Genomic DNA, 17,642 nt, shown 5'->3' with positions numbered 1-17,642 from the left:
ATTGAAGATGCGTTTCGGCCTTTAGTGCGCACTTGAACGCGCTAATTTTTCCAATTTATTAGTGTTTGAATTATTGCACCAGCTTTTAAAATCATGATTTAATATTGGGTTTTTTTACTGTCTTTACATTTGTCAGAATCACCTTCATTCTTCCATTTGGTTTGACATTATGGCTTAGAGTGGACCATTTTGTGTCTGAAAGTAGGCCTATTTACCAGATTAAAGTTATTTGACTTCTGCCGAAGTCTGCGCTTCACTGCCGTTTGATAAGGTGCAATATTTCCCGACTGAAGTCGTTAATAGTGGCTATTTGTTTGAACAACATGACAAATTTTACATTAAAAGTATAGTGTAGGCTAAAAAATGAAGTCAAAATTTATTATTAGTAGCATACTGTATTTGTGTAACCACATGTTATGTTCACTAGCACGTCCCTGCACCATAGCCTACGTGAACAAGCGGTAATAGGATATTACTTTATAATGATTTATATAATTATGTATTTATAATTATATGTGTTATATAATATATTTATATATTAAACAAAACTAACTAAACTAACAAAAAAATAACTTTTTAGGTTAAATAGGCCCAGATGATACCGTATATGCATGTTTATGACAGGAGGGGGCGTGGTATCACGATGGTGGCTCTCCATCGTGATGGATGACCACCATCGTCGATGGACGATGGCATCGTCTATCGGCACAGCCCTGCCCCCCAATGCCTCGTCTTGCACCAGGCTTTGGTGAATTGAGGTCTGATTACAACCAGAATCCACCAACGCCTGATATGTATCCCCTTGGATACTCACCGGTATGCGATACGCTCCGGCCCGATCGAGGGCAGCTCCTGGCGCGTCAGGGATCCGAACCACCGCGCCCACTTCCATTGCCAAACACTGCTGTTGGAGGTGGCCCGGCTCCCCGCAGCGCCAGCAAACCGGCCCGGGCTTCCTCTCTGCACCGGCGCCCTGGGGCTCACTCACCTGAGGGGGGGAAGAGACAGACACAGAAGGGAAAAACGGGAGGGCACTGCGGGTGCGACGGGCCGGCTGGGGTGGGGCCGGCCCCCGCCTCCGCGGTGGGGGAATGGGGCGAGGACGAGACACAGGAGGAGAGAGGGGGAGAGAGAGGAGAGGAGAGAAGAGGATGTCTGCTGTCCTGCCATTGGAACAGCCGCCAAATGGTCCTCCGCCAACTCGATGGCCTGATCCAGCGACGCCGGGCGGTGGCACTGGACCCACTCCGCGGTTCCCTCTGGCAGGCGGCCGATGAACTGCTCCAGCACCACCTGATCGAGGATTCCCTCGGCGTCGTGGTTGTTGGCCCTTAACCACTGCCAGCAGGCATCCCGGAGTTGCTGGCCAAACGCGAACGGCTTCCGACTTCCTCCAGCCACAGAGCGCGGAAGTGCTGTCGCTGTTGTTCGGGGGTGCGCCCCACCCTCTGGAGGACGGCCCGGCGGAGATCCGCGTAGGCCAGCCGGCGGTCGGCGGGGAGCTGTAGCACGGCCAGCTGCGCCTCGCCCGTTAGCAGGGGGAGGAGGCGCGCCGCTCGCTGTTCCACCGGCCAGCCCGAGGCCTCTGCTGTCTGCTCGAAGAGCGTGAGGAAGGCCTCGGGGTCGTCCTGCGGGCCCATCTTGGCTAGGGTGAGGGAAGAAGGGCCCGCGGCGGTGGAGATGGTGGACCCCGCCGACGCGAGGAGGTGCCAGAACGACCGTCGATCTTCCTGCTGAGCCAGCACCAGGGCCTCAAACCGGCGGTCTTGTTCCTTCCGGAGGGTGACTAGCGCCTGGTGCTGGCTCTGCTGGGCCGTGGCGAGGGCGTGGACCAGGTCTGCAAAGGGGGAGGACTCCATGGGGCTGTTCTGTTCCTGTGCTCCGTCCCGGGTTTCAGCACCACTGTAGAAGTTCGTAGGAGGGGGAGGAGCACAGAAAGACGGGAGGCCAGAATAAAGTTCCATAACTCTTTTTATTTGGCTCTTTTCAGATCCAAAAACACTCTCTTCCATACACACACACACACCCAAGTATCTGGTTCAGGAGAGAGCCCTCTTCCTCTGCTCTCTCTCTCTTTATATAGGGCGCGGTCACTGGGAAGACACACAAACACAGGTTAATTGACATCAGGTGTAGTGATTCTGCCACTTACCTTCCCTGACTCCGCCCTCCTGTCACAGACCGGCGCTTGACCATGCCCCCGCTGCCACAGGCCTGATTTGAGCACAATCAGCATGCGCATATAAGGACACAGAGTCTTTGCAAAGTATTATCATTATCACTGTCATGTTTGTTTCTAGCCATGTTTTTGTTTTTGTAAATATCACACCTGCTACTCTTCCTGCACTTAGATCTGTCTACCGCCGCATACCTAACAGAATACTTTGCAAAGTCTCTGTGAAAACAGCATCCTTATATATGCGTGCTGTTTGCACTCAAATCAGCATTGGGTGTTTCGCATAATGACTGGCTCCCAAGAAGGATCCCTGAACGTAAACGCACTTTTTAAGTCTCGGTGAAGGCTAGGCTATGCTGAGCCACTGTGGTGATGTGGCTCCCGTGAGCATCAGGGACATGGATTTGAGACAAATACATCTCAAGAGGCTCATAGAAGGTTCCCCGAGCTTCAGGAAGTATTCCCAAACCCATCTGTGAGTATTCGCTGCTTACTTTGCTGATGAAAACATCGCCACCAGATTTTTCGCGTCATTTTTGGCCACTCACGAGGCAGAGACGCACTCAAAAACAGCCCGCGAAGCTCAGAGAACAATCGCCAACGCTACCAATTTTTCATCGCCAAGTATTCACAAACCCGTCGCAAGCCCTAGTGTGACCAGGGCTCTCAGTCACCGACAAAAGTCAATCTAACCTTTGTCAGTGACTGAGAAAGCTCTCAATATGAAACCTCACTATTTCATCGAAGCTTTAATTTATCAGAGAATACGTGCAGACTCACGAAGGTCATGAGATAGTGAAACAAGTATAAAAAAAGTAAAATTGAATTATTTGTCCCTCCTTACAGCTTTAAATGTATAAACATTGATATTCCACATGTCAAGCCTTGAGATTGTGCTATTTATCTGATTTAATCTGCCTTTTTTTTTTTAAAACATCTGAAGACAAAATACTGACTTTCAAAGGCCCAAGCTGTTTTTTTTACATGCATTTTTTATTTCTCTTTGCTATTTGGGCTTATTAGAACCTGATTAGAATAAAAACTAAGCATCATCTTTTGATAAGATGTACTTTTAGAGAAAAAGTATGTCCACATATGTGGATTCTTGTTCCGAATTTCCATAAAGTGCTGTCCACGCATGTGACCGCTAAGCCCTAGGAAGTTAAAGGTCAAGCCATACATAAATTTCAAACTTTATATTTTTTATATACTGAAGCGGGGGCGGCACGGTGGTGTAGTGGTTAGCACTGTCACCTCACAGCAAGAAGGTCCGGGTTCGAGCCCCGTGGCCGGCGAGGGCCTTTCTGTGTGGAGTTTGCATGTTCTCCCCGTGTCCGTGTGGGTTTCCTCCGGGTGCTCCGGTTTCCCCCACAGTCCAAAGACATGCAGGTTAGGTTAACTGGTGACTCTAAATTGAGCGTAGGTGTGAATGTGAGTGTGAATGGTTGTCTGTGTCTATGTGTCAGCCCTGTGATGACCTGGCGACTTGTCCAGGGTGTACCCCGCCTTTCGCCCGTAGTCAGCTGGGATAGGCTCCAGCTTGCCTGCGACCCTGTAGAACAGGATAAAGCGGCTAGAGATAATGAGATGAGATGAGATGCCTCATAAAAAAAAAAAAAAAAGCTTGGGTTCTCCTATTATTTATATCCATGATCACAAGCATAAACATTATATTACCAGCTCACACCAAACAGTATTTTCTTACACACTACTACTATTTTATGCTCGTATAAAATGTTACTGTAGTCCACATGAAGCATGTAAAGTAGGAAATGAATTGCTGTGACTTTTATGGTGAGTTGTATGGAATTGCGAACCCGGTGCACACTTTTCAATGAGAACAATGACCACTGGTGGCATTACTAAAGTTATCTCATCTCATCTCTCATCTCATTATCTGTAGCCGCTTTGTCCTGTCCTACAGGGTCGCAGGCAAGCTGGAGCCTATCCCAGCTGACTACGGGCGAAAGGCGGGGTACACCCTGGACAAGTCGCCAGGTCATCACAGGGCTGACACATAGACACAGACAACCATTCACACTCACGGTCAATTTAGAGCCACCAGTTAACCTAACCTGCATGTCTTTGGACTGTGGGGGAAACCGGAGCACCCGGAGGAAACCCACGCGGACAACATGCAAACTCCACACAGAAAGGCCCTCGCCGGCCACGGGGCTCGAACCCGGACCTTCTTGCTGTGAGGCGACAGCGCTAACCACTACACCACTGTGCCGCACTAAAGTTATCTGTTATATAAAATTAGATGCAGCAAACTGTCCAGGATTTGTCCATTATTTCACTTTACTGGAGCACAGGATGTGCATATGGCCAACTAGCAAATGTCGCATCTGGCAGTGCAACAGGGGATAACTTATACTCATGGATTACACGAGAATGGCGTTTTAGACGCATGCAATTATGACCTTTATTACATATAGTACAGACATTATCGCACAGCAGAAGGTTAAATGTGACAGAGGGATGAGAATTTAACTACTTTTTGAGCATCACGCAACACACCAAGGTGCTTGAGTCTAATGGCATGATGATCCATTTGGGGAATGCCAAATGGTACTAACAGAAAAACATCACTGTAACATATCAGCTATTATTCTGTCCACGTTCACTGGATGTGAGCAATCACGTGCTCTGATTGGCTACTCTACTACTAGGATATCAGCTCATATACTGTGAGTAGAGAAAAAATGGCAGAGCGTGTTGCTGAACCAAGCAAGAACGAAATAAAAACTCTATTCAAAAACACCCCCCCCCAAAAAAAATGGAATAAAAGTATTTGATGGTAAGAACGTATCTTTTTTCATTATTATTGAATATTTCACAAATTGCTCCTGTCATTTCGCTGGTTTGTTTACATTCTCAGCGGAAATTATTTTGTCAGACATTTTGTATAAAGTTTTTATTTGTCGAGTTTGCAAAAAATAACAATAAAAATGCTCTGGTTCTCAAAATCCAGTGAATATGGATAGAATAAAACAGTTATTCCACTCAATCTTGTCGTACATGGCTTACAGCTATCAGCTCATGTACGACTCAATTTTGTGGAGTAACTGTTAATTATTATACACACAGGACACTTTTTCGATGGAATAAAAGCATGTGTTCTGTTCCCTTCTCGCGGGTTTCGTTCATTTGGTTTGATAGCATGCAATATTGTTAGCGTATCGCTTATCCTACGTGTATTACGCCACTCTACCCAATGGAGAATGAGCATTGAATATGGTTTACGATATTGCATGGTTGTCAAGACGGCATGACGCCACATGTCGGAGCTGATGCGAATATCCAATGCGAAAGTTTTCTGCTGCGCATGCGCAGAAGCATTTCTTTGTTCGCCGGGAAAGAGAAAGACGCGCTGAACACCCGGAAGGCTACCAAAAGTTCATTAGATATTCTTCACACATATTCACAAGAGAAAAACATACCAACAGACATCGAAAAACTGGAAAAGAGACACATCAGAGATGTAAAACTTCCACGCTAGCAAGTGACAATTTGTAAACAAACATGGCCGCCGGGTTTGCTTCGTTAAATACGGAAGATTTTTTTTTTTAAGATATTTTTTGGGCTTTTTTCCCCCACCTTTATTGGATAGGACAGTGTAGAGACAGGAAATGAGTGGGAGAAAGAGACAGGGAGGGATCAGGAAATGATCTCGGGTCGGAATCGAACCCGGGTCCTCGGATTTATGGTATGGTGCCTTATCCACCTGAGCCACGACGCCCACAAATATGGAAGATTTTGAGAGAATTTTGAAAGGGAAAGATGCGTTGAACACCCAAAAGGAATGTGCATGTATAATAATAATTATAATAATAATATAGGCTGGCTTTTTTCATGGTATATCAGATATATTCCACTCAGCTAGCATGATATTGAACTTGTCTTCGATTCATTCAGTATCATGTTAGCTGAATGGAATATATCTGATATCCTACTCAAAGCCAGTCGATATTATTTAAATATATCATACTGAGTGAGGCTCAGTGTATACCCAAGCAGAAGCAGAAGAAAGAAAAAAGCGCAACTGTATTCATCACACACTTGTGAAATTCCTCTCTGCATTTAACCTATCTGAAGCAGTGAACACACACGTGAGCAATGAGCACACACACACATACCCAGAGCAGTGAGCAGCCATGCTAACAGCGCCCGGGGAGCAGTTGGGAGTTCGGTGCCTCGCTCAAGGGCACCTCAGCCCAAGGCCGTCCCATATTAACCTAACCGCATGTCTTTGGACATGCGTAATTGTCCACAGTACATAATGAAGTAAACACGGATGTATGCACTACATAACACGGTATTTTAAATACAAATGATATTTCCAGCATTTTCAAGGCCGTTGTCACACGGTGATGGCCAGCCATGTTACAAAACCTCACGTCTAAAAGTAAAGTGTCATGCGGTGTGAGAAGATCACAGCACCCGAACTCAGGAACGACAAAGCAGATACGGATCGGGTTAAAGGGACAAACTGATGTAGGAGGGAAAGGTTCGAGTTCTTTTTCTCTTCCTCAGTTTAGGTGATTTTCCTGGCATGTGTAAGAAGCTAAACTGCTGCGATAACGCTGTGACAATCCTGCCAGGTAAATAAAGGTTTTCTAAATAAAACTCTATAAAAGTATTCATCTAAAATTGAGTTTCAAGAGGAGTTTTAAACATGGCTTGAAGTGAAACAGAACAGAAAAGCTGCACTCTGAGAAAAACGGACTAGGGCAGCGGCTACAGTTATCGACACCTTTTCAGATTTAACAATAAAAAACAGTTTTACAAAGGCAAGTTTCAGTTGCAACAGTAATTATTGGTTAATTAATCAACCGGAAGACCCGCCTCACCCTTTGATCTTGTCGTCTGATGACGCAGCTCGTTACCTGAGATGGAAACCCGGATGTTATCATCGCAGGTAAGCATGGTGGAAAGATCATGGACATGTTTTTACTTATCAAATTCACCGATATTTCATGATCTCCTTGCCGAAACCTACTCTTTCATTTGAACAGTCGCCATTTTGTATCTAAACACGCGTTTGAGAAGTCACGTGAGGTGTCGATAATACTGGTCACTTTCACCGGTGTCCACCATTATCGACACCCTGTGGAATTAAGTGACATTTATAAATGTTATGCATAGATCTTTGTGTAACATTGTTGAAGGAGATGAAGTACGTTAAATAAAAATTAAAAAGTGCTGTGATTTATAATTTTTTTTCTGATTCATAACAGAATGGAATGATTATAGAGGATTTGGAATCCTACTGCAATAAATAGAATTAGACCAGAATTAAATTCCAAACATATAAAAAAATTACATGCTTGAAATATTCAGATTTTTCTATTCCATTCGGATTTTTTTTTCAGTTTGTTGTAAATATCTACCACATATTACAATATTAGCAGACATTTTATATTTTGGTTCGAGGAATGACATGCAACTTTTGAGCAGGATTTTCATGTGGTTACAACATCAATCGCCTGTTGACATTTATTGGTAAACTAAAAAACTAGAAATTAATGCAAACAACAACGAATGATTAACAAAATGTGATCTACGAAAATACATAGGTGGGGTTTACATTAGACCGTATCAGCGGATCATCAGATTAACGTTTTTAAAACGATTAGCGTGCACACAGCAACACCAATACACGATTCGCGTGCACACAGCAACGCCAATACACGGATACGCTCGGCTCCGCAGGCATCCTGCGCTCCAAATCACTCCGCCCTGAACAGCGAGTGCCCTCTGGAGGGTGCGCACTCCGGCCCTGCGCAGCTCACAGAGCGCGCGAGTGAAGCGCACGAGCAGTGATTCGGGACTGAGCCGCTGTGTGTGTGATCCCAGCGCATATCACTTACCACTTGCAAGTGGAAGGATGGCAAGCCTAAAGACAATCATAACTACACAATGGGCAGTATTTGCATCAGTATTTGCAGTCTTTTCATACTTTTATACTCTTTAATGAAAGGTGATACAAGGCGGAAGCCCGCGCCGTTTTTCAGCAGTCGCGTCACATGACCAACGCCAGCGAATCAGGAAGGTGGATGTCACAGTGACGTTGTCCAATGACGACGCCAGCTAGAGCTCAGCACAGCGTATCCGTGTATTCTCAATGTTTACACAGCACCGGAGCTGACACGATCTGGATTGAATACGTGGACCCTGGCGGATTCCCGTTTCCCGGCGTTTCCAGGCGTTTTAATGTAAACAGACAGTGCATCCGCGAAGAAAACGAGACAGATACGGTCTAATGTAAACTTGGCCTTAGAGAATGGAACAAAAAGATTTTCTGACACAGGTTAAACATTATCAGTTCATTTGCTTACAAACATAAGAATTACTTCCTCATTTACATAAGCACCGACATCGAAATCTTTATATAAACAAGTGCTGAAAGGCAAAACAAACCTCACCCGGTAGCACTTATGATGAAGGAAGATATTGCGAAAAAACTAGGTACCCTATGGGTCTATGTGGCTACTGCTTATTAATAAAATTGTTTTCTAATACCATGTCCATGTGGTAAATATCTCATCTCATTATCTGTAGCCGCTTTATCCTGTTCTACAGGGTCGCAGGCAAGCTGGAGCCTATCCCAGCTGACTACGGGTGAAAGGCGGGGTACACCCTGGACAAGTCGCCAGGTCATCACAGGGCTGACACATAGAGACAGACAACCATTCACACTCACATTCACACCTACGGTCAATTTAGAGTCACCAGTTAACCTAACCTGCATGTCTTTGGACTGTGGGGGAAACCGGAGCACCCGGACAACATGCAGACTCCGCACAGAAAGGCCCTCACGGGGCTCAAACCCAGACCTTCTTGCTGTGAGGCGAGAGCACTAACCACTACACCACCATGCCGCCTATGGTAAATACAGCATATATATTTACTCTATGAGGCAGTAGCTAAAAAAATGAAGTGTAATTCAAAAATGAACAATTTAAAAATCACAGAAGTAAAATATACCAATTGTCTGTACTTTATATTATTCTAATCTTAGTTTTCAAAACTGAAACCTCCAAACCGAGACTGACATACACACACTGTCACCATGACAGGGGACAGCATGCAAACTCCACACAGAAAGTCCCTCACCAGCCGCTGGACTCAAACCCAAGACCTTCTTGGTGTGAGGCAACAGTGCTAACCACTACACCACCGTGCCGCCTCTCAAAAATATATATATATATTTTATTCCCATTTATCCAGCATACAAGCATCAAGGATGGAGATACTATCCACTCAGAAATGTATTTAAAAATAAAGGTTCTGCGTATCTCCTGTAATACCACATACTGATTATTTTTTTAATAAACAATCATCTGGGTGTCAAAAATTGTGGAATAGTGTCACATGATCTGATACGCCAAGTAATCGGGAATCGACTCTTTTTTTTTCCAGTGGAAGTTTGAGTAATTATTCATGCACAATTTACGTACTGGAAGTCTTTTCTACTTTTGCAATGGGCAAAAGGTTGTTAAGGTGTCGATAATTGTAACCGCCGCTCTACATTGTACCAACCAGTCCTTGTTATTGAGGTTGAACCCTCAGTGACAACTTGTGTAGCTTTATTAGGCATTGTTTACATAGAGGGTGGCGCAGTGGTTAGCACTATCGCCTCACAGCAAAAAGGTTTTGAGTTCAAGCCCAGCGGCCAGCAAGGGCCTTTCTGTGAAAAAAACCCAAACTATGTTTTAGAAAAGAAAAAACATCCACTTTCAAAGCTGCTTCATAGTAATGAGTAACGAGGACCTTGACAGAAATGTAGTGGAGTGAAAAGTGCGATATTTGTCTTTCAAATATAGTAAAGATAAAGTCATAAATTTCCAAAAAAATAATACTCAAGTAAAGTACGGATACTCAAAAAGTGTACTTAAGTACAGTACTCAAGTAAATGTACTTCGTTACTGTCCACCTCTGGTGCAGGGTATACCCCACCTCTCACCCATAGTGGCCGGCGAGGGCCTTTCTGTGTGGAGTTTGCATGTTCTCCCCGTGTCCGCGTGGGTTTCCTCCGGGTGCTCCGGTTTCCCCCACAGTCCAAAGACATGCAGGTTAGGTTAACTGGTGACTCTAAATTGACCGTAGGTGTGAATGTGAGTGTGAATGGTTGTCTGTGTCTATGTGTCAGCCCTGTGATGACCTGGCGACTTGTCCAGGGTGTACCCCGCCTTTCGCCCGTAGTCAGCTGGGATAGGCTCCAGCTTGCCTGCGACCCTGTAGAACAGGATAAAGCGGCTACAGATAATGGATGGATGGATGTACCTTTAAAGTGCTGATGACACTTTTTGACATCTTTGGCGATGTTTTATAACATAAAAAGTAATTCCCGATGATCCATATATTAATTCACGAAGGCGCCTATTTTACAAGTTATGATAAAAAACGCGGCTATTTGGGCAAATTTGACGGGGTTGCAGCACCCAGGAGACAAAGGAGGAGGAGGAGCTATATGACGTCAGTGAAAGAACCTTCCTCCTAACTTACCAGTTTGTTGCTGATGCGACAGGTGTTCAGTTTATCATTATTATTATACATTTTATATATATATATATATATATATATATATATATATATATATATATATATATATATATTATATTAGTTATTATGCCTTTGCGTTGTGTTGCTGGCTTTTGCTCCAAAACCCACAAGGATGGGGTAAGTTTATTCAAGTTTCCCAGAGATCCCGAGCTGCATGCGAAGTGGGTGAAGCAAGTCAGGCGCACTCGTGACAAGTGGGAGCCCTCACCAACATCCGTCCTGTGCTCTGAACACTTCGATTTGGATTGTTTTGACACCCTTCCCAGCTTAAAAGAATCTCTTGGGTGTTCAGTTCAGCACAAACGTGTGTTACTACCATCAGCAGTGCCTACACAGTGTTGCCAGATTGGGAGGTTTCCCGCCCAGTTGGGCTGTTGCCAGATACTGCTGAAGTTTTCCAGCCCAAAATATGTTCAAAACCCACCAAAATGCACTTGAAACCGCCCAACTGGGCAGGATTCCTCCCAATCTCGCAACACTGCCAGTATTCCGGAGGGGGTCTACTCGTAGCTATGCCGGATCCAAAGACAGTCCTCCTGTCAGAACATGTGTTGTGAAACGACATAAGATAAAGGTACGTAGCACTATAGATTCTACATGATAATCATAAATGTAATCATAAAGTTGGCGTGATATCAGTCATGTATTTGCTTGTGAAAGCTTGTGGCTTTCATGTAACTGCCACCTAGCAACGAGAGGCAAAGGGTAAAGAGGGTAGACTATCATAGATTCTATTCGGAAGAGATCAACACAATTCTAGACTCCCAGAAGAGGAAGAGCTAGCACTAGAGAGTTCACCGGCGTTTTCATGCGCCATTTCGGCTACGTTCACACTGCAGGCTGAAGTGACTCAAATCCGATCTTTTCGCCCATATGTGACCTGTATCCGATCTTTTATTGACAATATGAACGACACAGATCCGATTTTTTCAAATCCGACCCAGGCTGTTTGGATATGTGGTCCTAATTCCGATCCCTATCCGCTCTTTTCATATGCGACTTCAGTCTGAACCGCCAGGTCGCATTCATCCGACTTACACGTCATCAACAAGCCACAAACGTCACTATTCTGCGCTGAAGTAGGCGGCGGGTCTCTCAAAAAAAGTTACAACAACATGGCGCATAATCACGGGCGCAGATAGAGGGTGGGACTCGTCCCACCCAGATTTAAATTCACCTCGTTCGGTCCCCCCCACTTATAGGGAGGAAAAAACGTCTATGCTGTCTTTCTTTGTATAAGGCAAACCTCACGGAAAAATCAAAAGACTAATTACCATTCGGTTTATTGAGGTGCACGGCAGTGTATACATAGTTGCAACAACTCACATAAAACAAAGACTGATATTCGGTTGGTTGAGCTGCGCAGACTGCACAGGTTGCGAGCTCGAGCTTGGTTGCTATGGTTACTAACAACAAGTTTGACAGGCATATCGGGGTTGGGGTTGGTTTGCTGGCAGTTTTGTCCCCCCCAGTTTTTGGTCCCTCCCAGTTCAAAAAACGTATCTGCGCCCCTGCGCATGACATCAATGCGAGGGACGCTTCGGGCTGTGAAGGTTCTGAATCTTCTCAATGGAAGGACGCAGAGGTTAGGGAGCTGATTTCCATTTGGGGGGATGCAGCTATTCAAGCTAGATTGGATGGGTCATACCGCAACCGGGCGGTTTTACTTCCGTAAACACTGGCCATGCTCACTGCGTGTGACGTCGTCGTATCCTGCAATGCACATGCGGAACACTTTTAGGTCGCTTTTCGTTCACATACAAGTCGCATATATTTGTTAATGTGAACGACCTCACAAAAAAATCGGATTTCACAAAAAAATCGGAATTGAGCATTAAGCCTTGCAGTGTGAACGTAGCGTTCCATCGAGTAGAACAGCCAGTGAACCGCAGCGTGTTCTCCCGCTCACGTCACAGCATGGCCGCGAGCCACGGACCCAGTTTTCTTGCGCTGCGCAATTAAAAGTTGGATATTTGCGTAACAACAGCTTCTTTTCACGTAATTATAACAGAAATCTAACATGTTTGCCATGTTGTATAGTTTATTTGAGAAATTGCATAGAGTCATGTTCGTGTCATCAGCCCTTTAAAGCACCTTTCCAGGTGAAAGGTACATAAGGATGTGAACATATATCCTACCACCACTAGTGAAAAGAAAAGATGCAGTTAGTACTGTCTGGGTTTACAGCTCCAGTTTCACTTCAGAGCTAAATGTTAAGGCAAAAGTACAAACATGACTCCACATGCAGGTCCATCATATATATATATATATATATACACCCATCTCGTGGGAACCACTTCCATGCACCTTTGGTCCTACCACTTGCTGAACTTGCTGAGGCTTCCCGGGCATGCCTGCTTCTCTCCATTATCACTGCAGCCGTTATTTACACAGATGTTGTTGTTGTTGTTGTTGTTGTGTCGATGCTGCACCGCGCGCGCACTGTTGCGCTCCCGCGCGCTCCAACTTCTGCAGAACGGTGCTGCTGAGTGACGCGCGCGCGCATTGCCACTTCCGCGCCTCCAGCCCAGTCTCTCTCTCTCTCGCGCGCGCGCGCGTCACCACAGAGCCCCAGTCAGTGTTGCCAGATGTCCGATAATTATCGTATTTGTTCGATAATTTTGCCCTCTGTACGATGTACGTACGATCAATAATGGGAAAAAATCTGAAATGTACGATAATTTCAAAGTTTTCAGTTGGTTGTCCAAACACGCGTCTCTCTCTCTCTCTCTCTCTCTGACCCCCAAGAATCATTTCGCAGGCTTTCCACTCAGGTGCCATCAAAAGACATACACAGAACTAGGGCTGCGTACCGGTACTGTACCGTGAAAATCGATTCGGTACAGGTCCAAAATACCGGATCATGAAGTACCGGTACTGTATTGATATAAATTTACACCAAGTATCTGCTTATTTTGTGACTGAAGATGCGTAAATCCTACCACAAAGACGAAAATTTAGCACTGGAAAAGACGTAAAATGCCGCGTTGAAACTTGGGCGCTGTTTACACATACCGGGGTATTTTTCATCTCATCTCATCATCTCTAGCCGCTTTATCCTTCAACAGGGTCGCAGGCAAGCTGGAGCCTATCCCAGCTGACTACGGGCGAAAGGCGGGGTACACCCTGGACAAGTCGCCAGGTCATCACAGGGCTGACACATAGACACAGACAACCATTCACACTCACATTCACACCTACGGTCAATTTAGAGCCACCAGTTAACCTAACCTGCATGTCTTTGGACTGTGGGGGAAACCGGAGCACCCGGAGGAAACCCACGCGGACACGGGGAGAACATGCAAACTCCACACAGAAAGGCCCTCGCCGGCCCCGGGGCTCAAACCCAGGACCTTCTTGCTGTGAGGCGACAGCGCTAACCACTACACCACCGTTTTTAAAAACGCATATTTTCTAAACTCCATTTTCCAAAATAACTTAGTGCACCGGTGGTGTAGTGGTTAGCGCTGTCACCTCACAGCAAGAAGGTCCGGGTTTGAGCCCCGTGGCCGGCGAGGGCCTTTCTGTGTGGAGTTTGCATGTTCTCCCCGTGTCTGCGTGGGTTTCCTCCGGGTGCTCCGGTTTCCCCCACAGTCCAAAGACATGCAGGTTAGGTTAACTGGTGACTCTAAATTGACCGTGAGTGTGAATGGTTGTCTATGTGTCAGACCTGGTGACTTGTCCAGGGTGTACCCCGCCTTTCGCCCGTAGTCAGCTGGGATAGGCTCCAGCTTGCCTGCGACCCTGTAGAAGGCTAAAGCGGCTAGAGATAATGAGATGAGAGATGAGAACTTCATGCACACAGCTGCATTTTTTAAAAAAATTACTTTTATATTGATCCGCATAAATACGCTGTCAAGAGCTAAGTCTTGCGCAGTCTACCCTCGTCAGCCAGGTAATAGAGTGTGCAGGCAACTTTTTTAACGACATCGACAGAAGCGCGCATGTGAGTACACTCACCCTGTATGTGCGGACGTACCAACTCTGCGAGTGACAGGAGTGAGGATCGCGACATTCTGAAATTTTCCTGTCATTCCTCCGGGACGACAACGCCATTCTCGAAATTCTCCCACCAGATAGCAGTCCGTCCAGGTCGAACCCAAAATCGCCAACGCTGGCGGTGGTACGGTCGGGCTCTTTTGGTCACCAGAAGCTCCGCAATTGCTGCCCTCCGAGCCCTAATGCGTCTCTGCTGGTCAATGAGCTTTATGAGCTTTATTCTCAAAAGCAAACAGGCGAATATAGCTCTTAATAACAGAAATGCTGCTACCCTGAGTGTTTCCATGCTTGTCATATGTACAATGGTCGCTCTTTTGTGGCGCGAAGATTGCCTAAAACTCCGTTTTGGTCTCTTTACACACAAACGCAAAACGGAGTTTTCAAAAAATCTCCACTTTTGCCAGGGTTTTTAGAAAGAATCGTTTTCAGAGGAAAAAACTCCGTTTGTGTATAAACGAAAGGCACAAACGAAGGCAAAGGTCTGAGTTTTTAAAAATACCCGGGTATGTGTAAACGGCGCCTTGAAATCAGAGCCATCTTTGATTTGAGATCCTCTCGCCACAGTCTCACAAGACATTGTGAGAGCTTGGCTGATCCAGCGTTCTGATTGATCAAAAAGACTCAAAAGCAGGTCAGCCATTTTTCCTTTGCTGGCATTGGCGGCCTTTGTTGCTTTGTGTAATTTTGCCGCATAAGTTAAAGGCCGCGGACTGCGCGGAGTCTGTAGTACTCTAGTGTAGTCACTTCTCGCTGTGAGACAACTTCTGACTTTTTGTCCCAAGTTAACTATAGGGTGACTGAGAAGTGAGGTAGGAAACCTAGTTATGTTCGGTTTTCTTTGAATAAAGATACTGACAAGTTGTCAACAGTTTATTAATGTTTCTGTCATTATTGAAGAAGTTCAGAAGAATTTGTCAAATTGTTCAGGTACAGGTCCAGACCTGTACCTAAACCCAGGGTGCGATTTGTCAAAAAACCAGAAGGGGGGATTTTTTTTTTTAAATCATGAAACGTCACAAAATTAAGGTAACAATAGGCTAACAGCTCAATGACATCCGATGATATCAAATGAGAGGCGGCACGGTGGTGTAGTGGTTAGTGCTGTCGCCTCACAGCAAGAAGGTCCGGGTTTGAGCCCCGTGGCCGGCGAGGGCCTTTCTGTGTGGAGTTTGCATGTTCTCCCCGTGTCCGCGTGGGTTTCCTCCGGGTGCTCCGGTTTCCCCCACAGTCCAAAGACATGCAGGTTAGGTTAACTGGTGACTCTAAATTGACCGTAGGTGTGAATGTGAGTGTGAATGGTTGTCTGTGTCTATGTGTCAGCCCTGTGATGACCTGGCAACTTGATGTTACGTTTAGGTACGCAGCCCTACACAGAACGTGTACACGTAGCCATAGAAATGTATGCATCATTACCACACACAACTGTCGACAAAGAGACATAAAAAGAAAAGTGCCTAAATGAGTTCAGAAAACGAAGGAGAGGATGAAAGTGGAGGAGCAAAGAGAAAGGCAGCATCCGAAGAGCAACGGAAAAGTAAGCACAGGCCACAGACTTACCGGACAGAGTGGGAGAAAGATCCTAAATTTTCCGGATGGCTAAAACCTGTGCCGGGAAATGATGCTAAGGCATATTGCCGTTTTTGCAACATTCAAATGGTAGCAGAGAGCACAGTTTTGAGAAACCACGAAAAGTCGAAGAAGCATTCAGAAAAAAAGAAAAATCTTGCACCATCTCAGAAGTCAATAGCACACTGCCTACAAAAACCACCTGAAAAACAGAAATTAAACGAGGCTGTGAAGCGTGCAGAGATCAAGCTTGCAGGCTTCATGGCAGAGCACAATGTGGCTGTGAGAAATTCGAATCTTTCTAGTCTTACGGTAATTGTGCATTTACTTTCTCTTTGTGTCATATAGTTTTCCCTCTACTACGGGAATATTGTGAATTACTGTTTAAAAATTTAAGTAATATTCTTTGGAAATTAAAATACAGCTAAAATAACTATATTGTATGCGTTTTGTTTGTGTACGATAATTTCTCACAAAAAACGATAATTTTGAGGTTTTGGTACGATACTTGCATATTTCCTATCTGGCAACACTGGCCCCAGTGTTATGGCTTCTCCCCTCCTGCTGTGACCCTCATTGCCATTTTACAGCCTTTTTTGTGATTGTTGCGGGCTAAAATGTCTGATGTTGCATGGTTTTTCCAAAAAATTGTGATGAAAGTTGCGGTGTTTTTTAGGTTTTTGTTGCGATTACATTGCGGGAGGAAGTGAAAGTTGCGAGAAATTGTTGCGATTTTCTCTTTTTGTGATTAAAATTGAGTGATATGTTAAATATTAAGTTATTACTGAAAAACTATTGATTAAAAAAAACAGACACTGAGAAATGGTCCTATAAACAACTTTACCAATATAAAAGATTACCAGGACTACAAAAATGCAGAAAAATAGGCTTTACTTATCCAAATGCACCTGTTGGTTCAAAAGTTAAAGAGCATCGAACCTCACAGCACAACATGAAGTTACCTTAAAATATAATATAAATGCCTCAGCTTTCATGTAAGAAAAAAAACTATTAATACTAGTACTGTGTGCAGGCAGTCTCTCCTGAAGACTAAATTAAACAACAATTATAAACTAATAAAATAAATCGCTCAGGCTTCATAGAAGAAAAAAAAACAATTTGAACAGAATCTCACAGTATGATGCTGAAGCTGCCTAAACAATGGAAAATAAAATACCATTTTGGCAAAAATGTTGGCATCCATTAATTTCTTGTATTAAGTAAAAAAATAATGTAAAGTGCACACAGTGCTTCACTGTAAACATAACACACTTTCAGTAACAGAATTTAAGCCTATATAAACACTGACTCGCACATGCAGTGTTGCCAGATA

The sequence above is a fragment of the Neoarius graeffei genome, chromosome 1, assembly GCF_027579695.1.
Source record: "Neoarius graeffei isolate fNeoGra1 chromosome 1, fNeoGra1.pri, whole genome shotgun sequence".
Lineage (NCBI taxonomy): Eukaryota > Metazoa > Chordata > Actinopteri > Siluriformes > Ariidae > Neoarius > Neoarius graeffei.
The sequence above is the reverse complement of the archived record's forward strand: the minus strand, read 5'-3'. Positions refer to the sequence as shown.